Below are 25,758 nucleotides of genomic sequence, written 5' to 3'. Positions count from 1 at the left end.
ACAATTAACAGGGCAAATTGCAAATTGATGGTAACCATGCAGTTGCATAGCTCATGTTTCAAGCCAAACTCAAACAACCTACCAGACAATTTCGTATGTATTTTGCTAAATGTATCTTTCAGGGTGAACTGCCTAGGATTAAATTGTCATGGTGGTATGCATGCAAAAAGAGGTAACAGCAAACCTTTACGGTTAATGATGTCTGTAGGGCTACTTTTCAAAGAGAGGCTACTCACCAATGATATTCATATGGGTACCCCTCACAAATAAAGCCTCGGCAGAACTGAATGTGTGAATGACCGTCAACGTCAGCGATATATGTTTATCTCCCAACAGTAGTAGCAGCTAGGCTACTGAATTCGCCCATATTTTAGCGAGCTAGTGTGTTAACATAGCTGGCGAAGCCAAGTGGAAAGCTGCTGTTCCTACTTGGATTCACTGGATCCCTGACCACAAAACAAAGCCTGTAAAGTGATCGGCACCCACCTCTATGGCCAACTAACACAAGCGTATTTTCCCCAAAATCAGTCAACGCAAAACAAAGCCTCTTCGTGTTCGGATAACACTAGAGTGGGCTACAGAGTTTAAATAATAAGCCTTACCCATCCACGTATGAATACAGCCACACCAGCACGCGGTTTTCCTAGTTTCCCTTGTATGCTACAGTAGCAGTTAGCATGAGCGTCACAGCAGGAGAGGCAATAATGTTACGCTTTTGCAGTGTGTCGACACAATGACCTATTTCTTTGAAGCTAGTACAGCTGCATCACCACTGTTACTAACCGAGCATCTAAAAGATTTAGAAGAATTAGACTATGTTTCTGTCTGTGAGGATACGTACCTTAAACAGACGTGGGCACTTTGTGGATAAAGGTCTTGGATGGTTGACTTTGCGTCTTGCAGCTGTTAATTTACAGTTATATAGTTGAATAGATTCCTGGGAAGATTCCGTACCGAGATTGTGCACAGTTGCCCAGTAATTTCCCGTCGTTACTTCTTTCGAGTGGTTATCAAATGTCTGTATTGGTGTGGTAAAATTAATATTGATACAAAATTAACGTCAGATAACTTACTCACTGCAATTGTTTTGCTTTGAGTGGGCTGGTTCAGGACAGCGTAGCCACTCCCAATTGAATATACAGCAAAGGAACAGTTACCCAAGTGGGTGGTGACTAGGACCGTTGCAGCCTAGCTGCTGCCCTATGAAAATAGTAAAACAACGTTTTAAATCATGCATAGAGAGCAAGATTTTAACAATAACTAAATTGTTGCATCCACACATTGTCCACATACATTGTATTTTGTTGGCATATAGGCTACGAATTGAAATGGTAGGTCAGATATTTTGCAAGTGTCAAAAGACCAATGAAATGTAGTGAAACTTAGATAATGAAACAGACAATTGTGACAGAAGTCTGGGTATTTGATTAAAAAAACAGCCTATAACTTATGACAGAAATGGAGCACCAAATGATTGTTTGTGTTTCATTGAATTAGTCCATGGGCCAGATGAGATGTCGGTACCACTCAAGGTGGCAAAGGTTGCTTATACTTTTTGAAAAGATACATGTCTGTAGTTAACATTTTTGCTTGATAACCCTTCTGGAGTCACAGCTAAATTAGTGTTATCAGCTGTTAAAGTTACCCTCCCCCATTGAAAAAAACACATTTTTGACACAGGTGCCTATCTTGCTATTGGCCTTTGTCAAAGACATATTTGCATATTTGATTTTATTATGTTTGGTATCATTTCAAAGAGGATAATCTGCTTCATTCCGCTTTCATTCAAGTCCTTTTGTGAACACTTTGGACAAATACAGCCGACCCTGGAGCTCTTCAAACGTTTAATCACACACATTTTCCTGCCATCATCTTTTTAAATTTAATCCTGTGGCATCAGGGAGCATCAGAGATACAAAATGCAAATGCACTGCAATACTGGCATGACTAAGGATTAAGAAAATGTATACTTTACCCATATTATCTCATTCTGAGGTGGTGATTTTCAGCTTTATATCGGGCATGGCGTTTTTTGTTTTGTTTTGTTTTTTCGAAAAAAAGGTAGTTTTGCCAACCTCTGAGGTTTCCTTTGCTATTGGACTCTGACTTTAATTTCTACTCAACCATCTTCTGGGCTTTGTGATTTTGTAGTTTATTTTGCTATTGCTCGTCCTGTCAGTACTGTCTGACCATTTCTATTTGATCTGCATCTGTTGCCTGAGCTTCAGACAGTGACAAATGTCTGCTTGTTTGTGAGGCCAAAACTGGTGCTTGAACATAACTTCTTGTCCATGAGGGGTTGAGACCAGACCAGGGTCAAAACTGAAACTTAAAAAGCCTTAGGGCAGGGCCACAAACACTGACCCTGAAAATGAATAAAATGAATTAATGAAAATTGATGGTTCTCTATCAGTCAAACTACTCAGCATTAATCAATGATAATACACTCCTTGATCATGTGATCACCACTGAAGTCCTCTAATAGGTTCTGTTAAAGGGAAATTCTGGCGCAAAATGAACCTAGGGGTTAATAACACATGTGTACCGAGTTTGTCCGTTCTCTGGGATATGTTTTCATGCTAATCAAACGTGACCAGTTTTACCACAAACCGCTAATAAGCGTTTATTAACGCTAATCTTCGGGGCACACGCAAAGTAAAAAGAAATCGCTATTTCTATCCCACTAACAAGGCTCAAAAAAGCACCACACTTCCACTGTAGCATGAGGGGCCCTACATGTAAACTGAAGCATTGAGAACTTTGTAAGTGTACAGACAGTTTATTAAAAAGATAGTTTAGAAACAGTACCGTTCACTTATACAAGCGGGCGCCATCTTGGGAAAACAGTCACATGACAGTTCAGCTTGCGTTGCTCCAGTCCAACATTGTGCAACATGAGCTAAATTGTCACGTGACTGTTTTCCTAAGATGGCGCCAGCCTGTATACGTGAACGGTACTGTTTCTAAATCTATCTTTTTAAAAACATATCCCAGAGAACGGATGAACTAATGTGTTATCTGAAACAACTGACGGAAGACAGAAGAATAAACATTTTCTCTGAAAATAATAAATAAAATCACAAAAAAGCAAGTAAGTCTGAGGCCGTCCAAATAAAGCTGTGTATGGGCAGGGATGTGGGCAGTTCATCCCCGCCCTGGACCCACATTTGCATAAGCTGTCTGGGTATATCTCATGCCCGGATAGAGTTGGCGGTCCCACAATTCTGCTCGCACTGCGAAAGGGTGGGGCTGAAGGCTGTCCTCTTCCGGGCTCGCTTGCTTGAGGAGATGGACGCCAACGGCCCCCCTCCCAGCCCGCCTCTCTCGGGGAGCCACTCGCGCTTTCTGAACGGCTGCTGGTCGAGCAGGGGGAGGCAAATTTGCCGGTTGGGCTTGCTGCAGAGGCCCCCGCTGGCGATTTTGCTGCGGCCTCTCCAGGCAGCTCTCTGGGGTCTCACGATGATGACCAGGTGTTAGGGGTGGGTGATATATATTGTCTGCGATAATATCGTGATTGTTGTTTTAACAATGTGCAAATTTACATTATCGAGTATTTAAATTAGGCCTACTTATGGGGAAAACACACTCGAAAACACGCATTGAAACCCCATACATTCACTAAATCCAGGAGGTGTAGCCTATGCAGAGAAGCCCCTGGCGGCAGAGCAAGTGTCACATGATCACTAGTGGGTCCACATTGTCACACACACGCCTAATGCTTATTTTGTACAGCGAGAGGTAGGCTAGGCCTACTTGGGATTTTGTGCGGCTACATCTGTTCAAGTAGCATTAATGAGTCACGTTTTTTCCTATATGGTATTATATGGAGAGAAAACATTAGCCTTTGAGTATTTTAATAGTCAGTTGTAAACAAAGAACTCTTCTCATGTAGGCCTAACCTAACCCTTTTATAAATGGACTGAAGTTCGCTCTAATATCGATTATGCTAACCATTAGCATCTCTATGGGATTTCTCATATACATTAGCCATAAGCTAATACATTAGTTTCTATTCTGTAACTTGGAATGTTAGCCTACATGATTTCTCTCTCTAAACAAAACCTTGAAGGAAATGACTGAGATGTACTCTGTTGGTCTGCTTAGTTTTACAGTGAATCCTAAACGTTTTTGAAGGGAACTTCAGCTTCAGACTTTCTCTTGGGAAACTGTTAGGGCTATTCATCTTCTCTAATGTAGCTGGCTAGACCATGTCATTGCCATTGATTTGGTTAAAAAAAAAAGTCACAGGTTAGGTTATTTGTTATTATTGTATTGATGCTATTCATAAATAATGAGCTGTAAAGTAACTCAGACAAATTTCTTTGAAAGGATATTGACTAATTATCGTTATTGTCAAAATCACAAAAAATATTGAGATATTATTTTTTGTCCATTTCGCCCACCCCTACCAGGTGTCCCTCGTGGCTTCCGAGAGCAGCTCGGAGAGTGTAGGGGACGATGCACTCTTGGGGGAAACCCTATTCAGCCGATCACCCGTTCAAGGCTTCTGCCTTTCTCTGCCCTGCACGGGCAGAGGAGCAGGGGCCGGTCAGCCCCAGAGGAAAAGTTTCCCGCAGCAGGGTGGGCAGACGAGGCGTGGCTGGAAGAGGATCCGGGAACGCTCTGCGTCTCGCCTGGATCCCGCTGGTCAGCCCCAGGCCAGTTGATGGTTGTGACCGAGGAGGAGGGCGAGCCCCCCGCTAAATGCGCTAGGGGCCCTTCCTTGTGCAGTTTCTTTGGTCCCCAAAAACGATGGCAGTCTTCGGCCCATCCTGGACCTCCAGCCTCTGAACGCATATTTATTAAAAATTGCGTTCAAGATGCTGACGCTGCAGCGCATTGTTCAGAGTGTCTAGCAGGGGGATTGGATGGCCACAATAGACCTAAAGGATGCATATTTCCATGTTCTGATTCACCCTTGGCACAGGAAGTATCTGCACTTTGCGTTCGAGGGCAGAGTTTGGGAGTTCTCTGTCTTATGATTCGGGCTAGCGCTATCAACTCGCACTTTAACCAAAGTCATTCAGGAAGCGTTAGCCCCTCTCAGGAGACGGGGTATTCGCATATTAAATTACCTCAACGACTGGGGTCTGCTGGCAGGCTCCAGAACCCTTCTGGAGCTGCATGCAGCCAAGACGCTGGACCATCTCCGGCATTTAGGTTTCCAGGTGAACTGGGCCAAGAGCCGGCCCAAGCCCGCACAGACGATCCCTTATCTGGGGCTGGAACTCAATTCAGAGAGCATGACGGTGAGATTATCTCCAACGCGTCAGGCAGGCCTCCGAAGCTGCATCAGCAGTTTTTTGCCAGGGTGCTGTGGTCAGTGTGTGTGCCTGCTGAGGCTGCTGGCAGCGGCCTCTCATGTAGTTCCCCTTGGCCTTTTGCGCATGCGAGATCTCCAAGCATGGTTTGCAGCGTTCTATGCACACCCTATCAGGGACAGGAACAAACGTGTTTGAGTGGGTGGGAGATGCTGGAGGGCTCTCGCCTATTGGTGTGCCCCCGAGAACCTTTTCGTTGGAGAGGGTAGCTCACAGGCATGTGGTGAGAATGGATGCCTCCCTCCTAGGTTAGGGAGTGGTGTGCAAGGGGCGAGCGGTCCAAGGTACATGGAGCGAGCAGCTGCAGCAGCCTCACATAAATGCACTGGGACTTTTAATGGTGCATCTAGCTCTCAAGCATTTTCGCCAGCTAATCGCAGGGCGTGATGTATTGGTGAGGTCAGACAATACAGCGACGGTAGCCTATATCAATCGCCAAGTATAAGTATATATACTCTGTTGATCCTGTGAGGGAAATTTGGTCTCTGCATTTATCCCAATCCGTGAATTAGTGAAACACACTGCACACAGTGAACACACAGTGAGGTGAAGCACACACTAATCCCAGCGCAGTGAGCTGCCTGCAAGAACAGCGGCGCTTGGGGAGCAGTGAGGGGTTAGGTGCCTTGCTCAAGGGCACTTCAGCTGTGGCCTACCAGTCGGGGTTCGAACCGGCAACCCTGGCAAAGTCTGAAGCGCTAACCAGTAGGCCGCGACTGCCCAAGGTGGCATTCGGTCCCCGCAGCTATGCGGTCTGGCAAAAAGGTTGCTGTTATGGGCGAGGTGTCACCTCCTCTCAGTCCGCGCAGTTCATGTTCCGGGAGAACAGAACTGGGCGGCAGATATGCAAAAGTATAAGCAACCTTTGCCACCTTGAGTGGTACTGAAATCTCATCTGGCCCATGGACTAAATGATGATTGACCCACATGGAACACAGCTCTGGTAGTCTGGTAGTAACTGGTCTGGCTTTGGGACCCACAATTTCCCCATAACGACCCATATTTTTTTTTAGTGTTCAAGACAACAGATATGGTGAGCTACATGCTAAGACGTGAAGTGCCTGGAGGCCTATTTGTTTGGAACATGCTGATGTTTGGCATTACATTTGTGAAGTCTTCAACTCTTGATGTCACCTTTCAAAGTAGACCTAGGCTACTTGACAGGTTTATCTTTGACGGGGTGCTTGGTTTCCATGTGACATTTTAGTTTGGATGGTTTTATGCACTCATTCCATTAATGCACTGCACACCACACACTGGGGTTTCTGTCCCATTTTGTCCTCAATTTAAGTGAATCAATATCCTAGGTTAAATAGCTTGTGTTTACCGCTAAAATTATGTCTAACATGACCTGGGTGTCACATAAACATTGTCTATCTATGTCCATGGCAATGACTGACATACGAATAAAGTCTATCGAAATAAAGGTCCAATATTAGATCTGATAAGGTTTTAAAATGAGCGATTTCTCCGCGGCTCTGCGGCCCACCCACTAGTTAAGAAACACTGCCTTAAATCAATATGTCTGATTACACTTCAGATGAAATAGTACATTGCTGGCAAATAATGGACATTTAGGTAATGTAGAGAAGAAATTGTATGGTCATGTGGTAGTGGTAGTAGTAGTAGTAGTAGTAGCAGTAGTGATAGGAGTAGTAGTAACCTAGTAGTAGTAGTGGTAGTATTGGAATGACTGTAACATGAGAACTGGAGGTTTAATATGGTTGGGTTTGATTGGACAAAAACGATGTTGACAGCTAAGGAGCTTTATTGTATATTTAATGTGCACAGCAAAGGAAAAACTTAGAATTTTAACGGTTACTTTGTACCAAGAGAGATGTCTTAATATCTGAGAGAGTTACTGTGTAAAGGACTACGTGGCACTGGCAGCACCAGTGCTTGGATGGACTTTTTACATCTGGACTGCATTGCATTAGCCCATTGTTTTCCCAGAAAAACTGCTCAAGATATTGCAAGTTGGATGAGTTAGGAGAACAACAAGTTTTACTCGCCAAATGTCATTCTTTGGATTCATCCGCCCTCAGCTGCAGACTGTGTAAACAGGACGTTCTCCAAGGAAAATGTTCATCCATCGACACTCCAAAACCAGCGTGCATCACACTCTTTGCTGTAGGTTTGTGCCCACAAAAAATTAATCTGTTTTCATAGATTTAACCCAGAAGTATCACGTGTAGTTGTTAAGGTCGGATCTGTTTTGTTTTCCTTGTGGTCTTGTCTTGCCAGCACCAAAGCTCAAATGGAAATTCTGTAGGAGAGACTCCAAGCCTACATCACTCATCCGTTTCTCCCATCCAGTGCTGCCACCTCTTCTGTCTCTAAATAGGTCCATCTAACATGACTCTTTCTGGTGAAACTCAAGTATTTCAGAACTGTCCTCAGCATCCTCAAAGTGAGTCCATAACCCTGTGTGTTTATAGCCATCCACTTACATGCCACGAGTCCTCAGTTGATCCCAAAGTGCCACGAGTACTCAGTTGATCCCAAAGTGCCACGAGTACTCAGTTGATCCCAAAGTGCCACGAGTGCTCAGTTGATCCCAAACGAGTCCTCAGTTGATCCCAAAGTGCCGCGAGTGCTCAGTTGATCCCAAAGTGCCACGAGTGCTCAGTTGATCCCAGAGTGCCACGAGTGCTCAGTTGATCCCAAAGTGATTTTAAGGTTCTAACACCACTGCTGCCTCCTGCCGTGCGTATCTATTTTTAATCAGCGTTACATCATTTCAGCGTCCACAATGGACTATGTCATTTCTGTTGGATTTTCTATCCAAAAATCGTGCCTCAAATTTGTTTTTGTATCCCTTAAATCAATATGTCTAATTACACTTCAGATAGAATAGTACATTGCTGGCGCATAATGGACATTTAGGTAATGCAGAGAAGAAATTTCATTAACACAGTTGAAAGAACAGCATTTTGGCCAAGCCTAAGAGCTAATTCACAAATTTCATTGAGTTGCCAATTCACAGACTGTTATTGGCGCAGCACACTGTTACATCGTCTTGTGCATATTGATTGCACTTACAATATGGTGCATTAGTTGGGTCTTTTTAACAAGTAGCCCAATAATGTCAATTACTGCAACCAAGATGTTCATGCATGGTTTTGCTTATTGGTGTGTTCATTTGTTTACTTTTGGCATGGGACTGCATATTTTAGGATAAATCTGACCCATATATATGAAGAATACATTAGCCTAATTAAATTATTTTATTTAATCATACTCCTTACGCCAAGACCTAGAAATGTGGAGCCTAATATGGTATGGGGTGGCTCAAACTATCCATGTGACCTCCTGGATAGGCCCCTGTATAATAACAACAACAACTTTACAGTGTCACGTCCCAGTCTAGGGGTTCTGTGGGACATGAGCAAAAGATAGGAGATGGCCAAAAATGGAAGTATAAATTCAAAAATATTTATTTACAAAAGTTATAACAATAAGAAAAATATGGACGAACGAAAAATAAGGCTGCCCAAATGAAAGGCCTCAAAAGTAGGCCCAGGTAATGCCCAGCCTTTTCCTCGACTCTCACTCGGGGAAAAGGCAGGAGCGACAGCGACGGCCAAAAACCAGAGCGTGCGTGGCTTGTGCAGCGGTGTAGCGTGGCGTAGTAGCAACCAACCCAAAATTCAAGAATGCCCTCAAAACCAAGAGTCCTCCCAATTGACGTCAGCCGGCACCTTTTATAGTGCCCAGCAATTAAACCCCCTGCTGGACTGTCTGACATTAACAAAACACAAGACACAGAGAAACAAACAGACACAGAAAGAAACACACACAGGGACATAACAACAGTGAAGGGGATAATTTCACAAACCGCCACCAATGATGTCTGACATTATGCGCCAGAATGCTCACCACACACCTGATTGAGGTGTATAGTGTATAGGTGTATAGTCTGTTTGCAATACGGTGGTAATGTTTTTTCAGTGACATTTGCCTCCGGCTCAACTCTGGCCCAGACATGGCCCAGCTCTGGCACCACTCCATCTGTGTCAGACAATGTAGTGGATGTATTGACTGTACTGCTGTGTGGGGTGGGTGTGCTCACTTGGCGAGACGGCGAGGTCATTAGCGCTGTGGAGGGGGATGACCCAGGGTCACAAAGTATGACAGTATGGTTATTGTTTGATGAGTGTCAGCCTCATGTCACGGCCTTGTCAGTCACCATCTTAACCCCATCACACGCACTTGAGAGGTGTCGGAACAGCCATTTCAGTGTATTTATTAGTCATTAGTGCATGGATGTTTTTCATGGGACACTGGCTGGCTCTGCTTCCCCCGTGTGCCATTTTTAAAGATGGCTGCTGTGATGTAATAGTTCTCGTATCCTTCCCTGCGGCAGGGTTGTATGAGTAGAGTGGTTGTGCCCGTGAAACAGGCGGAAAGGACAATAAATTGGTTCAAAAAGTTTTAAATTGTTTGCTTCAAAGCCAGTAGGGCCGTAGATCTGTTTCCTACTGATACAAATGCAGCGGTGTATTGACCAAAACATTTTTTCCTCAGCAGGACCAGACCATGTGTCCGTGTGCTTCATTCCTTTTTTAGCCGTTGAGCCACACTATTCTGCAATCGATTGTGATGTGTTGTTTTTAAACCACGGTACAATATTTGACATTGTTTAAGTTGATTGAAATTATTAAATGTTTCCCTTTGGCATGTTTATTTTGCATTTTAAGATGTGTCGTGACTTTTATTGAAATATATCCTTTAGTTTATATATCTTTTATGTAGTATCTTTATTCTGTGTAATATCATTGTTTTGTGAAACTGAAGTCTGTAGTATGTTCAGTGTGGGAAAGGAAGACTGGTTTAAGTGAAAGAGCAGGCCTGGCAGAAAATGGCATAGACAAGGTTTGGTGCCAGGAAATGTAAGCAAAACCTAAAGAATGGCAAAACCTAAAGAATGTATGAATAACAGGATGAGAGGGCAAAGGTGAAGTACCATATATTACTTGGTCAGTTATCTGTAAACATAGAGTGTCTTGTCTGGGATGACTTGAAGGGGTATAAAGGCTGGACAACAGCCAGAGGATGTTAGCTTACTTTGCTCACTTAGCTCACTTATCTTACTTTGCTTTCACTTACTTACTTGCTTCACTAATGCTCCGGAGTGCATTAAAGCCATCATCTGCAGTATACATCCACGGTGTGCGGACTTCTTTTGAGTTTGTATTATTTAATGTGGATTTGACACCACAGATGCCTGTTGTGGTCCCCCCTTTCATGGTTTGTTGACAACATTGTAATTCCACAAATATCTCTTCTATATCTCACCAGTTGTATCCTTGATTGGATGCAGATTGTCTTTTGAATTCATTGAATTCAGGCTTGTCTCATCTATTTGTTAAGGCTACTGAGAAGATGAGGGATGGAGCTTTTACTAACCCTTACTAGCCACTTAGCATCTTAGGACAGGCATAGGAATGGTTCAGTAGATAAAGTGATTATTTAGGCATACTGGTGCCTCTATTCCCAGAGATTATTTTCATCAGTTTTCCATATTAGTTATCTGGCTTGGACACTTACAATCAGGGATGTAGTGGAGGCTAAACGCAAGTAAACACAGTTTATCCACCTCTGAAATTTCAGAAATAGAGTTTATCCACTTCTCAAAAGAGCTTATTCACCATTTGCAACTTGTAACATTCAAAAATCACACTGTATTATCCACATTCATAATATGCACACTCATCAACACTCGTTGATTGTTATAAACATCGGACAATAAACTCCACCATCATCAAACATGCCGTTTTAAAAATACAATACCGCATGGCGCAGTCCACCTTACCGTGATCATAGAATTCATAGTTTACCCACCTCTAATTTTACCACTACACCCCTGCTTACAATGCACCAAAGCAAGTTTGTGTGCAATCAACCCAGTAAATCTGCTACAGTAGCAAAAGTGCTGAATCTTGCTGTTGCTTTCATGCATCTTGTATAAACTGTAACCTATATGGCAGTTCTATCTCCTCTCACCAAGTCCTCCACATCTCATACAGGGGTGCGTTTCCCAAAAGCATAGTTGCTAACCTGTTAGCAACTTGGTTGGCAATGGGAAATTGCATTGCAATATAACTTTAGTTAGCAACTATGCTTTTGGGAAACGCACCCCAGAACTGTATATTTGTCACTGAAAGCACTTTGCTCACTGTTATGTCACTGTTATGTAATATTGTCATATCATAATAAATGAGTAAATAAAATTATGTTTCTACTGTTTATGCCCGTTGTTCTTATTTAGGGGCCCAAGCAGTTAAAGTGTAACTTTCGCCAAAATGCAACCTAGGGTTTTTTTGTGAATGTACTCGAGTCAAACTGTCGTTTACAAGCATAATTAGGACGGAATGCGCCACTTTTAAGATTAACCGTATTGTCATTGGCCAAATGGCCTTTTGAATAGGAGTGGTAGGGGCGCTATTTTCGTAGAAATAGATCATACTACAATCGCATCAAAATCGCTATATTTAAAACACTAAGATGGCTCGATACAACATGAAACCACCAGGGTCTCTACACATGAACTCGAGCATTGAACATTGTTTGTGTCCACAGAGTTTACTAAAAAGAAAGGTTTTGGCAAGATGGCAACGAGTGGAAAAACCAACTGTTTGCACCAATAAAAAAACAACTGTTTTTCACCTATAGCGGCAGATGTCCTCAAATTGTAAATATATCACTGCTGTCTGGCACTTTTCCTAAGTTACTGAAAACAGCTGTTGTAAAGTTCTCAAGAAGAATAACCTGGATGCCTCCATGCTAAACAACTACAGGCCCATATCCAATCTACCTTTTACTGGCAAAATTATTGAAAAAGTAGTCTTTAGTCAACTAACCACCTTCCTGACATCAAATGGGTATTTTGATTACTTTCAGTCTGGTTTTCGGGCAAATCACAGCACTGAAACAGCTCTCATTAAAGTTTTTCAATAACATAATATTATGCCTCAACACAGATTCAGGTAAAACATCAGTCCTAGTGCTACTGGACCTTAATGCAGCATTTGACACTGTTGATCACAACATTTTACTACACAGACTAGAGCACTGGGTTGGATTTACAGGCATAGTTATCAACTCGCTAAAATCATATCTAAAAGAAAGGAGACTTGTTGCCATCATAAACTGTACCTCAACACCAACGTCCTTGACCTGTGATGTTCCCCAGGGGTCGATCTTGGGGCCACTATTATTCAACCTCTATATGCTCCCACTTGGACAAATCATCCAAAATAATTTGATTTCATATCATAGCTATGCAGATGACACACAAATTTACTTCGCTCTGTCGCCAAACGACTATGGTCCCCTTGAATCTATGTGTCAGTGTATAGAACAAATCAACACCTGGATGTCTCAAAATGTTCTTCAGCTGAACACAGAAAAAACTGAAGTAATTATATTTCGTAAAAAGGAGGAAAGACTTAGGGTTGCCACTCTCCTTGACACAAAAGGGTTGAAGGCAAAGGATCCTGTTAAAAATATTGGTGTATTAATTGACAGTGATCTACATTTCAACAGCCACATGAAAGCGATAACTAAATCAGCTTTTTACCACCTCAAAAATATTGCCAAACTTAGAACGCTGATTTCAAAACATGACTTAGAAAAACTCATTCATGCATTTATCTCCAGCAGGGTTGATTACTGCAATGGACTGTTCAAAGGCCTTCCTAAAAAGACAATTAAACAGCTTTAGGTGATACAAAATGCAGCAGCTACTAGCAACTAAACGAACTGACCACATTACTCCAATTCTTACGTCCCTGCACTGGCTTCCAGTAAGTCACAGAATTGAGTTTAAAGCACTATTGCTTGTTCATAAATCAGTAAATGGAGCAGGAATTAAATACCTATCAGACATGCTTCAGCAGTACACACCTTCTCGTCCTCTCAGGTCCCAGGTGAAAAACCTGTTAGAAAAATCTATTGTTACAGCTAAACAGGGTGAAGCAGCTTTTAGCTGCTATGTGGCTCAGCTCTGGAACCAACGTTGGATGACATCAAAAAGGCCCCAACTGTAGCCAGTTTTAAATCTAGACTTAAGACCAAACTGTTCTCAGATGCTTTCTGCTAACTGCGCTGAATTACAAAATCTGAAAGTTCTGAATCTGCCTTGAAAATTATTCTACCTTGTCTTTTATTATTTTTTTACTACTTTTGCCTTTGTTTTTTTGTGCTTATTACAGTGCATTAAAATGCACTGTACTGTTCTTCCTAGGGTTCTTCTTCTTCTTCTTCTTCTTTCTAACGCGTTTAATGCAGCTTCAACCGTTTAACGTAGAAACTTCATTCAAACTATGTTACGTAGGTCTTACTTAGGACATGAGTGCTATGTACGTTTCATCTTTGTAACTTTGATACTTTTTAAACTATTAATTAAAAACTGTTCAAAATTTCCCCATAGACTTAACATTGGGCTGATGACATCACAATAGAGCCGTTAAGCAATTAGAATCCTATGCCAGGTGGTCAGGCCACCTGGAGCAACTGCCAGTCTCAGGCTTTGATGGTTATGGTTATGGTTATGGATTTAGCAGACGCCTTTGTCCAAAGCGACACATAAATACAAACAACATAATAATATTTAAAATTGAACAGGGAACAGATTAAAATGTAGGTCAAATATAGTAAGGAGAATAGTTGTAGTACACAATAATATCAATTCAAGCAATAGCCTAATAAAAAGCAATGTAAAAAAGGGGAAAGGCAATAATAAAACAATAATGTCAATTCAATCAATAATATAAAAACAATGACATGCTAAGACTACATTAAGGAGAATATCAATAATAAACAATAATGTCAAATTAATTAACAGCCCAATTAAAAATAAAACAACATTATATAAACCATAACACATAAGCTTTAAACAACTAAGTATATGTTGAATAGGAATGTCTTTAGACCCCTCTTAAACGACCCAAAACTACCACAGGAACGGAGATCACTGGGCAGTTCATTCCACCAACATGGAACCACTGAAGAAAAGAGTCTGGAATTAGACCCAGTTTTCATGACTGGTCGACACAACATACGCCACCAGAAGACCAAGAGTGGGGCGGTTGGGGATGTAAGGCTTGATTATTGAATTAAAATAACTAGGAGCAGATCTAGTTAGTGTCCTATAGGCCAAAGTGAGAGATTTAAATTTAATTCTGGCTACTATAGGGAGCCAATGGAGAGTAACTAGGAGAGGAGTTACATGTGTCCTCTTTGGCTGATTGAAGACCAGGCGTGCTCCAGCATTTTGAATCAGCTGTAATGATCTTGTTACACAAGCGGGTAAGCCAGCTAATAGTGAATTACAATAGTCCAGCTTAGAGATGACCATGGTCTGAACAAGAAGTTGTGTGGAATCTTGTGTCAGATCAGGTCTGATCTTCCTAATGTTGTAAAGCATAAACCGACATGATTTTGCAATAGAAGCTATATGCTCAGAGAAGTTAAGTCGGTCATCAATTACAACGCCCAAGTTTTAGGCCGATCTAGTTGGGGTCAGTGAAGTTGAGTCAAGCTGGATGTTAATCTGTTGGGGAATAGCTGTTTTAGCTGGAAACACCAAAAATTCTGTTTTTTTGAGAGATTAAGTTGAAGGTGCCGATCTTTCATCCAGGCTGAAATATCCTTAAGGCATGCAGAAATCCAGTGGGAAACACTAGAGTCATCAGGTGGGAAAGACAGGTAAAGTTGAGTGTCGTCTGCATAACAGTGATAGTCAAATCCATGGGAGCGAATGGTATCACCTAAGGAAATGGTGTAAATAGAGAAAAGCAAGGGTCCTAATACTGATCCCTGAGGCACACCTGTGGTGAGGTCATGAGACTTAGATACCTGTCCCTGCCAAGACACGTTGAAAGAACGCCCTTTAAGGTAAGATTCAAACCAGTCAAGAGCTTTTCCAGAAATTCACAGTTCAGATAGTATAGATAGGAGAATGTCATGGTTAACAGTATCAAAGGCTGCAGATAAATCTAGTAGAATTAATACTGATGACTGAGCAGAGGACTTCCTCAATGCTTCTCTCAATGCTTCAGTCACAGACAGAAGAGCAGTTTCAGTAGAATGACCACTCTTGAAACCAGACTGCATAGGGTCTAGTAGATTATTCTGATGAAGAAAGTCACAAACTTGCTTGAAGACCACTTTCTCCAAAACCTTTGACAAGAAAGGAAGAAGGGAGACAGGTTCTGTAGTTCTTCACCCTCAGTTGGATTAAGTGTACTTTTCTTTAGCAGAGGTGTAACCCTAGCCTGTTTAAAAGAATAAGGAACTATTCCAGAACTGAGTGAAGCATTAAATACATGTGTGACTGCTGGTAGAACAGCGGGTGAGATAGACTGTAGAAGAGTGGACGGGACAGGATCTAATGGGCATGTTGTTGGACGACATCGCTGAAGCAATTGAGAGACTGCTTCCTCATCAAGAGGAGAGAAAGAGTCAAATGATGCGGTCATACTAACACAAGGCAAAGCCCTCCTTATAGGAGCATCAAACTGAGCACTTATTTTAGCAACTTTTTCAGTGAAAAATGTTGCAAAGTCATTTGCTGACAGTGAAGTAGTTGATGGTGGTGGTGGAGGATTGAGAAGAGATTTGAAAGTAGAAAAAAAGTTTTCTACTGTCAGTGGCGCCTCAATCTTGCTTTGATAGAATGCCTTTTTTTGCAAGTGTAACAGTGGATGAAAAGGATGACAGCAAAGACTGGTAGTTACTAAGATCATTTCCATCTCTGGATTTACGCCATTTCCTCTCAGCAGCTCTAAGTTCCTTTCGTACTGAGACTATACTGTTCGTCAGCCATGGATGCTCAGAGTCTCTGTCCGTTGAGCCCCCCTCAACTTTTAGGTCTGCTGCTCACATCCCGTGCTTCACCTGGTCATTATGGGGGTGGGTTACGCACTAGGCGGGGTAGACTGGTTAGGCCGGTGAAGAGGCTAATACAGACTATGGCTCTCCAATGGGTGCGGAGTCTTCTAAGAGGAGCTCTGTAGGGAGATTTCTTTTTGTTTGTTTTCTTTTGTGAAATACTGTTTTTTTTCTCCATACTGTGTATCTCCCCTTGTGGGGAAAGACAAACAAAAAAAATTACATAGCATGCAGGACAGTGAACCCACAATAAGGACAGAAAGTCCACTAACACATGAATGCTGTCCAGTGACGGACACGACTTTGAGCATACAAACTGGCTCTAGACCTCTCCGGAATAAGTCCCGCCTCCAAAACATCCGGACCCACCCAACTTCCGGTTGTCGAATGTCTTTGGGAAATAACATGGCGTTTCGAAAAATCGTACCTGTCAAACTCTGTAGGTGGCAAATTAGAAAAAGCTGGTGGGCCGATTGGCCTAGATACTTCTACCATCTGGTTTCCACTGGATATTTTGATTGTCGGTGCCGTAAAGTAGTAAATCGTAAAGTAGTAAACGATTATTAACCCTTTTGTGCCCGTGCCGAACATTCCATTTTTGGTGCTGGATGACCTCCTTACACAAAAAAACGTATTTCTTGAGTATAATACATACCATCAATGGGATATACATACCATTGTAATCAGAAGGGTCAGTTCTATCAAATGATGTAAAATACATATGGTAATGTTGATCTAGTAATGAACAGTCTTCGAAAATCCTCTCCAAATGTATACCGAAATTGTTAAAATTGAATTTCATTCGCATAAAATGAATTTTCATCATATTTCTATACGAGATAGAGAAAAATATAGAGTGTATGACATGTTCAGCAAGTTGTGGGCTATTTAACAAAAAAGACTGAATTGGAATATCATTAACCTTTCAAAAGTTATGATCAATTAAGTGATCAGTGTAAAAAAATGCAGTAAACGGATTTAGAATGTTGACAGAATTCACATTCTCTTTCTCACCAAAAACATAAAAGTATGCATAAAAAACTAATAATGAAGTCAGACACAATGGTTTAGATTTATTTGGTCCATCAGAATAAACCATTTATTTGTATATAAGCAAATGCTACAGTCAACAATAATGATATATAAAAAAAAAAAACATGTACCTTACCAGTAATACAGGAAGTAAGTATACTGTATATTTATTGAAGATCAATTCTGAATAGAGACATAGAATACATTTGATTCAACAACTTCCTTATATAAATTAGTGTAATATGAAAATGATATACATCTATAAAATGTATTACTTATGAAAAGCTAGGAATACAATCAACTTCAACATCACTCAAAAAATCAATGTGTCTAAACATTTGAAAGTGGATAACATAGAACAAGCCTGTTGAGAATAAACACATACACACATATACACACAAACTCACACACACACACACACACACAGAGGAGGATAGGGAAAGGTGGGGTGGGGAACCTGAAGGTTAAAACACAGAAGACCTATGACTCATAACTAAACGCATCCCCTTCTGTAGAATGCCAAATCTGACAGCAATTTTGTTTACCAAAAAAAGCAGTCACCTACCGCTAAACTCCAGGCCATACAAGCTACTTTAGTGTTTTTATGTATTGTTTTTATAACAAAGTCAACAATTTTTCTTTGGCTCCTGCTGTACAGGAATATGTACTTGATGAAAAGACGACAGAGTAGTAGTTGGAGCACCTGAAGGCTTAGGCTGAAATTTTGACGGAAATGCCTGCCAGCTGTTGTGATAGATTTTCACCAAAGTCTTTCTGGCTGTAGCTACCAAACCTAGGTTCAACACCAGATTCTGCATTGCCAAACTTGAAATAATAAGAAACTACTGAAACAGCAATGTCAATGGAGAAAAAGTGTACACAATATGTATTTCTCATTTGGTCAACGCCCCTGATCCCTTCAGAGACTTGGTTCCCCAGTAGCAATGGATATTAGGGAGGGAAGTGAAGTCCCATGTCAATGATCAATCCCAGAAAACTGTGAAACTCTTCTGGGGTCTCTCTTCTTCCCATGCCCCCTGCACTGTGTGTTTGCATAATGATGGCCTACTAAGCACAACCTCCCACCCGTTCCGTTGGTAAAACCACATATGCCTGGGACAACATAAAAATCAACATAACAAGTCTATTTCACAGTGTTTTAGTGGCAGTCTACACCCACCCCACGACGCCACCTAAATCTATACCTTCTTCCTCCATCCTCACATGGTCTTCAACATTGTGAGCTAAGCTCATCAGCAGTCAGCTACCTCTTCAGGCCTGCAAGGAGGTCTGTGTAGGTCTTGTCATCCTCCATCTGAAACAACAGTAAAATCATACAAATGTAATACATTTATTAATTTAAAAAATAAAATCACAAAACTACAGATGTGTGTGTGTGTGTGCACATACATACACAAGAAGAGGTAGCCTAAACTATTGAAGCATTTTGAGTAACTCAAAAAAAAATATATAGAAGTATGAAAAGTCATTTTATTACACATGGGTTTAGCTACCCTAAATCTGATTGCCTGGCTGGCATTAAGATAAAGACAGATTCCATTTCACCTAGTAACTAACTGCTTAAATGCAATAATGACATTTCTGACATAATATGTGATTTCACATCATGTTTTCTATAAAACTACATATTGAGAAGAGTAGAATATCAAGTCATGCCATCTTAGAAAATGTTGAGACAAGCACGCCTGATGTTTGTCATTTAGAAGTTAGCAAGGTAAAACAGTTCACTACAAACTGCCTAGCGAGGTAACAACCCGAGGAGAGGCAATACGCTAATTAGCACTACATTTCTGACAGAACTGCGGATTTCACATCTTGTTTTCTACAACTACATATTGAGAGGAGTAAAAAATATCGCCAACTTATTTCATGTAAGAGAACGCGAACTTAGAAACGCGGGCGCCCATTGATTTATTCAGCTTTGGTATGCTATACTGACTTGCCAATATAATGCTTACCTAACAAGCAAATTGGTACTAGAAAACAAACTTACTTACAGGTTATATACTAACAGGTTTTAAATGAAACTGTCAAATGAAAATAACTGATATCAAAAGCAAACAAGAATACTGCAAGCAGTTCAGAGTAATGCAGCTAGCTAAAGTTACATGACGATGCACTTAGCCCCCGTTATGCCATAATGTTGACGCTTGATGAGAAAGCATATTACTGTCAAATAACATGATTTTATGACTACAAATTAAGATTAACCATAACTAGAAACGATGTAAAATATATATTACCTCAGTTTATCCAGCTGTGTGGTTTCCAGTCGAGGTAAACTCCAACGAAGTGCAGGTGGCATCTGGCGGTCCATGTTAAAATGTACGACTGAAGTGAAAAGTTTTTTTTTCCACGACTCATCTTCAAGTATCCAAAACATTTCGCGCCATAAACCCCTTTTAACCAATCATATCAAATTGAAGCTTATGTTGTCAGCATTACGGGGAAGATTTCAGAAATAAAATCAGTCATTGGACAGCTGAGATATTAGATGATTGGTCATCGTTAAAATTTTAACGAAATTAGAACGGTCGGGCTTGTAAGGGTTAATGCTAACCGGGAGCTAGTACGGATGTACGCGGGTGGAGGAGGGTGTTAGATCTTGCTCACAACCAGTCACAACTTAACGTGATCATCATTTTTCACGTGTGATTCACGCGTGATTTCAGTGGTCTATAAAGGGAAATCGTTTGCAAGGTTCAGCCTCTTTTCAACACGACTTAACTTTGGTTTGACTGTGCTGAGAGTTTGTTGGCTGTTATTGAGATATTTGAAAAAGAAAAAAATCAAAATCAAAAAAGACATGTTGAGATGAGATTTTTTTTTTTCATGAAAAACAGATAATGATAAGCAGACTAGGAATCAGAGGCAGAGTCATATTGAGTCGATAGCTTTATTTTGACCTTGATCAGAACAGTAACATTTTATGTTACTAAAATGTATTAACAACCTATCAAACATGAAGATTTCACGCAGGGTTAGTGCCACCTCCTTAGACAGGCTCCGGTGCCACAAACTCCATTTCGGTGAAGACAAACTATGAAACATTGCCGTTGCTATGCAGCCTTGACTGGGGGAGTCGCGGCGTCCGAAGCGTGCGTTAGCTTAATGCTTCTTACTGATATATTTCTACTTTAACGGCACCAACAATCAAAAAATCCAGTGGAAACTGGATGGCAGAAATTTGTAGGCCAATCGGCCCACCATTTTTTTCTACTTCGCCACCTACAGATGTTTGACAGGTATGATATTTTGAAATGCCATGTTATTTCCCATAGACATTCGACGCCCGGAAGTTGGGTGGATCCGGATGTTTCGAAGCCGGGATGTTTCCGGAGAGGTCTATTACGACTACACATCCTGTTCAACTGCTTCCTCTGCCAAAAACTGTTTCAAAATAAAAGTCCTCACTACAATATTTCACTGTTAAACAATTTAACCCTTTAAACTACTGAACTTTTTAACTGTTCAGCCATTGTAACTGTCACTTGTCATCAACTATGACTCCTACCCACTGTAGCTAGTTAGCATAGTTAACATGTTAGCATAACTGCTAAAAATGATTAGCTAAATTAGCTAATCATGGTTAGCTAAGTCACATGGTTAACATAGTTAGCATGGTTAACATTGTTAGCATTGTTAACATTTTATAGCAAAACTGCTAGAAAACATTAGCTAAGTTAGCTAAGCAGCATGTTTAACATAGTTAGCATTGTTTACATAGTTAAATTGTTAGCATAACTGCTAGCAAACATTAGAGCCATTTCAACTTTTAGTTATCATCAAATATCTACCTATACACAGCCATTAAACTATTTGAATTGCAACATTCATTAAACTTTCAGTCTGTCAACAACTTTTAAACTATTTACATTCAACTTTTGAACGGTCTACTTTTAAACTATCATTAAACAATCTATCTATTAAACTAGCTGTTTATCAACAACTTTTAAACTATACGTTTAACTTCTAAATGGTCTACTTTTAAACTATCAACTTTTATTAAGCTATGCAACCACCATGTCTATCCTAGCATCACCATAGTAACTATCTCTGTATTATCTATTTTAACTATACATGATATTTTACATCACAACTTTTGCATTTTCATGCACTGGTAATTCCTTGGAATTGCATTTCTAGTTAATTATTCCTTATTTTTAAATGATTTTACCTTGTGTGTTTTATGTTTTCTTTTTATTATGATCTTTACCTTTTGAACTATTCTTTGACTATATTGCCCTTCTATGCTTTTACTTGTTATTACTGTTTGCTTTAAAGCACATTGAATGACCTCTGTGTATATAATGCGCTATATAAATAAACTTGACTTGACTAAAGTGACTTGTTCACACACAAAAGCATTTCCATAGTTTAAGTATTTGATTATCATGCAAGTCTTTGGGTTTGAATCCTGCATTTGCCTGTATCTTGTCTCAATGTTGGTCAGGTCCCCAAAATACATTGTTTTGTAAGTGAACACAACACACACACACACACACACACACACTTATACACACTGTTACACTGTAACTGTTAATCAGCCACCTAAGCAACAACACATGTTTGTGTCTGCATTCTGTGAGATATTGTTTCTGTCTGAAAATCTACGGCATTTTCTTAGGCACACTCTAATGCTGGAACTCTGACTATGCAATACCTAATTTAATAAGTCATCGATCTTGCAGATCTGAGACTGTGGGTTTTAGCCTTTGCCAGATTGTCTGCTTTAAACACTGCAAAAACTGCTTATCTAATTAAATCTAACCAAGTGTTGGTATTGTTTTCAGTGTAAAGAGACTTACCTAATGCTTTCTCGTAAAATCATTTGACTTGGCCAAGGCCAATGGTGCGACTGGCTGGGGCACCTGCACTGTATGCTGGTGACCCGGGTTCGATTCCCACCCCATGGTCCCTTCCGGATCCTACCCCGACTCTCTCTCCCACTCGCTTCCTGTCATTCTCCACTGTCCTATCTCATTAAAAGGCATAAAAATCCCCAAAAAATATACTTAAAAAAATAATAATTTGACTTAATTTAAGAAGAGTTTGACTTCTCATCCTGAAAACACAAATTTGTCTGCCAGTGCATTAAGCAAATTTGTCCCAAAGACAAGCTAGTTTGTCTGCCGGAGCGTTGAGTAAATTTGTTTTGATAAGACTCCTTAAATGAAGTTAAAATGATCTTTCATGAGAGTGCTAGGTAAGTCTTTATAAACAATACCAAATAGATCTTTGGATTTTTTTTATCTTACTTTAAGATTAATAACACTTGGCTAGATTTTATTTTTTACAGAGTATTTTTGAAGGTTTTGTCTCAGATGTCCTGTTGCCTCCAACTGCCTTCTGTTTTCATTATGTCTCATTTAGCAAAAATCACACATAAAACGTATAATAATACTTTGTCTCAAACAAATCCATAGTATTTTCCATAGTCATAACCAAGTGCCTCAGACTCTGCACTTGGTAGCGCACTTCATTCATCATGTGACACAAAGGCCCATGCTTCAAGCTTTGCACTGATATTTGAATCTCAATTCTCAAACAAGGTTCCTTGTGCCCTGCAGTTGCTTGGACCCCGATCATGACTTTATTGTCAAATTCAAATGGTTTTAAATTGCAACTGTTAATAACAGAATACATTGTGGAAAGATATGACTCATACACCCAGCAGTCATCATCAGACAAAATCACACCATTCACAGACACTGGTTAAATAGAACAGTGCAACCCACCATTAGACACTGTGTAATCATTAAAATATGTTAACATGCATCCTCTTGATATCCAAGCTACATGGAATAAAAGGTAACCATTTATGTTTCACAGACGTTATATTAACATTAACCGATTAACACAGTGATGGCACCCTCCATCAGCCCATTAACACAGATGAATCAGGCTTTCTGATAAGTCCCTTTTAATGCCTTTAAATACTTTCAAAGCAGCATTAAATTGAATTAGTCTCCATTCAGAACTGTGAGGTTGGTGGACTCCAAACATGTTCTCTTCAAATTGAATACTGTTGCAAACAGTTGATTCATAGTTTCCTATTTGAACAAAATGCTGAAACATTAGTCATAAAGAATGTGGGCTCAAATTTGGCTGGTGATTCATGAAAATGGTGTGACTTTGAAGGAATTTGTTCAGAGATAAATTCCTCGTTTGTGCATTGACACACTGCAACCCCCCCCCCCACACACACTTTTTTTTCCTGGTAAAAGTGCATCACAAAGCACAAGGAACATTTGCAAAAATATTTTGCATTAGGGACTTTTTGTGTCTGAACTGCCCAGCTCTGTGCTTAAAAATAATTTGTGAGCGTGCGGTGTTGCCAACACCATGTCTGCTGTCAGTCAGGGCCTGGCAGCCTGCTGTCATTGGGGAGCTCAGCGGGAGGCATCGGCGGGGACTGATTGCCCCAGATTTAATAGGAAATGGATGGAGCACAGCCAGGGATGGGCCAGGATATTCCAGGGGAAAACCAAACCACACATAGACACGCCTACCCGCACAGACACATGCACACACACACACGCATGCAGTGCACACACACACACACACACACACACACACACACACACACACACACACACACACACACACACACACACACACAAACCTACATACACGCACACACACACACACACAAACCTACATACACACACACACACACACATGCACACATGCACACACACACTCCACAGACATATGTACCTATCACACATACACAGAAATGGGTATCACACAGACATAGGAAGGGTGGTCTCTGCACACTGCACACTGCAATTTCTCCAAAAATACTTTAAAAACATAGCAACGTTTCGATCACCCTGGATCTTCGTCAGGCTTCCACTGTCTAACACTATTGTCTGGCACCTGCAAAAATGTTTTATTTGGACTCTCCAAAACGTATCACACAGACATACTGCACATATAGGAGTACCAATTAGTCTATAATAACAAGTAAATAGTCTTTCAAACACTTACCACTGTAGACTGTGGAGGACCCCCTTCAAACTGCAATTTTGCCTCTTCAAGGAAGCCACACGAAACAAGCAAATGTCAAATGAATACACAAAATAAACAGGAAGTCCAAGATAGATGTTTATGCTGGAGATTTCTGATTGAAGACCAAATTTCTGTGAATACTTTGAAGTTCTCTGTAAAGGTCAGAGTTAAAAATCTGTACACAACCAGGACACCGCCATTGAAGATGAATTGATTGGAGATCTTGGACTTTCAAATCTTGTTCATCCCCTTGTCCCTAAACTTGTGCGACGACACACAGTTATTCCGCCAAAAAAAAAGATCAAAATCTTATCATTCAATGGAATTTCTTACTTGCTTGGTAAGAGGTTTATCAGACGGGTCTTGAGTTGCAACTTCTGCCATCAGGGCTTTTAGCAAATATTGATTCAGAAAACAAGCATTTCTGAAGGCAATGCAGCATCTGACTGTATGCTGCATCCAGTGTCTTTTCTGTTGATTAGACTTTATGGAGGGAGAAATCTATAGAAATGCATCTCAGTTTTAATGAAACTATAATATTTTAGCCAACCATTACACTGCTTGTGCAGCATATCTTGTTTAATTCAACATCAAGGGTTGTTAGAACAACAGTAACAATGCAAACCCCTTCAATGCAGATAAGTTTTTATGCCATTGCATATGTCAGAGAGCAAAAATCTCATGAAAGGATCACATAAGAGTTGAAAAAAAAAAAAATCCCTCAGAGACAAATGTAAATAACATACCAAGTGAGGCATTTTGAATAACAAGTAATGAGATTTAAAAATAAGCATCATATACAGATGGAATTTGATTCCTCCCTCATGTCAAGGCATTTTGTGAAGAGAAAGCACTGATCTTTATTTTTACAATTACATTGTTTCAGCACGTCATTAAGAGTAGGCCTATGTGTTTATATTGGACTGAGCAAGAGATGGTTCTCAGACTTTCATTTCAAATGCCAGAAATAGACATGCTGCTGAATATATTCAGTTGCTATGGTAATATTTAGTTTTCAGTGGAACATCTAATTTGAAATGATGAGGGTTTTAAAAGTGTGTCCACTAGATGTCTCTGTTTGCCCAAGCAGTCAAGAGTAGTGATGCCGAAAAGAAAGCAAATGCCACTGCACATCAATTTCTTGCCAGGGATATCTGAAAGCCACTGTATGTAAACATGTGATTCGAATACAGAAACACAATTACTCACAGATTAATTGAAACAGAATCCTTATCTAATGTGACCGCTCTTTGAAAAATCTAAAGCGTCTTTCACAAATCCTGTTGCAGATTCACAGATTCAGTTGCTAATCTGTCTGGATTGATAGCCATAATCTACTCACTATCTATTTGCCCTGCTGCAGCTGAGGCATGGCTGTTACCTGTAGGAAGTGCATGCTGTAAGGTAAAGAACAGATGCAGAGATAAAAGTGTTCTCGGATCTGTGCTGTAATGGCATTGTGTGTGTGTGTGTG

General features: G+C 40.5%; 1 protein-coding gene across 7 annotated transcripts in view; it reads right to left on the bottom strand.

The window, feature by feature from the left end:
- The window catches only part of sestd1 (SEC14 and spectrin domains 1), a 28,311-nt gene extending 27,188 nt beyond the window's left edge, over positions 1-1,123 (bottom strand). For 3 of the 7 annotated variants that reach the window (XM_048239845.1, XM_048239841.1, XM_048239846.1), the window contains exon 1: positions 842-1,123. The gene's annotated coding sequence lies outside the window, so the exon portion shown is untranslated. Of the gene's footprint in view, positions 1-236; positions 493-602; positions 747-841 lie in introns of those variants that run through there. The other 4 variants (XM_048239847.1, XM_048239843.1, XM_048239848.1 and 1 more) reach the window with 2 other exon arrangements.
- Between the last annotated feature and the right edge of the window lie 24,635 nt (positions 1,124-25,758).

The sequence above is a fragment of the Alosa alosa genome, chromosome 3 (genome assembly GCF_017589495.1).
Source record: "Alosa alosa isolate M-15738 ecotype Scorff River chromosome 3, AALO_Geno_1.1, whole genome shotgun sequence".
Taxonomy (NCBI): domain Eukaryota; kingdom Metazoa; phylum Chordata; class Actinopteri; order Clupeiformes; family Clupeidae; genus Alosa; species Alosa alosa.
Note: the sequence above shows the minus strand (reverse complement) of the source record. Positions and strands in the feature narration are given on the sequence as shown.